This window comes from Gavialis gangeticus, unplaced genomic scaffold, assembly GCF_001723915.1.
Source record: "Gavialis gangeticus isolate Ggan-Ray unplaced genomic scaffold, GavGan_comp1, whole genome shotgun sequence".
NCBI lineage: Eukaryota > Metazoa > Chordata > Crocodylia > Gavialidae > Gavialis > Gavialis gangeticus.
This window is the reverse complement of record NW_017728998.1, coordinates 4135744-4136936: the sequence shown is the minus strand read 5'-3', so window position 1 is coordinate 4136936 and position 1193 is coordinate 4135744. Positions and strand designations below refer to the sequence as shown.

Sequence of the window (1193 nt, the reverse complement as noted above, 5' to 3'; positions counted from 1 at the left end):
TTTCCAACTACTCAGCTGGTCTAATAAAAGATATCACATCTACTCAAAGAACCTTGCTTACTTTTGTTGTGGTGGGATTTCGAGATGGAATCTGTGTTTAAGTTTTGCTGTGTTCCGGGGATGTTTTGGGTTGCATCATTTTTATAAGTTTTTGACTAAAAGCAGTCCTCAGACTTACAACACCATTGGTTACTGAAAACTGCATCTTAAGTCGAAAAGTTGTAACTCGGAACTGATTTTCCCATAGGAATGATGTTATAAAAGGGGGATTGGTTCCTGAACCAAGACCCGATAACCCAGTATTTTGTAGTCAATCACTTATAGATGAGTAGTATAGCTACATTACTGTCTTTCTATTGTAAATAGCAATCATATTGATTTGGAAGCACTTCTTTGAGGTGACTTTGCTGGACTTTTTGAAGGGTTCTTGACTGGAGTCTTCTCAAGAGTCTTGGCTGCAGGTTTTTCTGGAGTCTTGTCTGCTTTCTTAAAGAAAGTGTCCAAGGAAGTTTGGACAGACGGGACACAGGCAAACTTGTTTGCTGGCGCGGCGTTGCGCCAAGTCATAAAACTGTAGCAACATACAGAAGCTTAAAAACTGCACATGCTAGGAGGAATACAAGGACATGTATCTCCCTTGGAAGCATCTCGAGGCGCATCTCGTGAATTTATATAAATAAGTCGTAGTGCCCTTTGTCGTCACTCAAAATGTCTGAAGTTGAGGACTGCTTCTATATTTGTCATTAAAAAAACACCTGGATGATGCAGAACTTGCAGATTTATTGCTTAGGCTGGTTTATTTATTTATTATTTATTTATTTAGGGCTGGGCATTGGGTCAGGTCACTGGGGCTGCACGAACTACAGGTCTGACCCTCGGACTACAGCGCCCAGCATGCCCCGCGCCCCGCCCGAGGACTACACGTCCCAGCCGTACAACCCAAGAGGCGGCGCGCGCAGCCCTCTGGGACTTGTAGTCGCTGGGGCGATGAAGGGCGGCTGCCGGGAAGCGGCGGTAACGCGCCTGCGCGGCCAGTCGGAGAGGGGGAGCCGGCGGCGCCGGCGCATGCGCTTTGGCGCGGCGGAGCTCTCTCGCGAGGAAGGACGCCATTATCGCAGCCGCTCGACAAACACCACGAGAATTCGGCCCCGCACACGGTAACCGCGGCCCCCGCGGCCGCCGGCTCGGGCTGG

The 1193-nt window shown here is 49.0% G+C and overlaps 1 protein-coding gene across 4 annotated transcripts in view; it reads left to right on the top strand.

Annotated features, from left to right (window-relative positions):
- The first annotated feature begins 1067 nt into the window (after positions 1-1067).
- Positions 1068-1193, top strand: part of BANP (BTG3 associated nuclear protein) — a 263702-nt gene continuing 263576 nt past the window's right edge. For all 4 annotated transcript variants that reach the window (XM_019505415.1, XM_019505413.1, XM_019505412.1 and 1 more), the window contains exon 1: positions 1068-1157. The gene's annotated coding sequence lies outside the window, so the exon portion shown is untranslated. The remainder of the gene's footprint in view (positions 1158-1193) is intronic.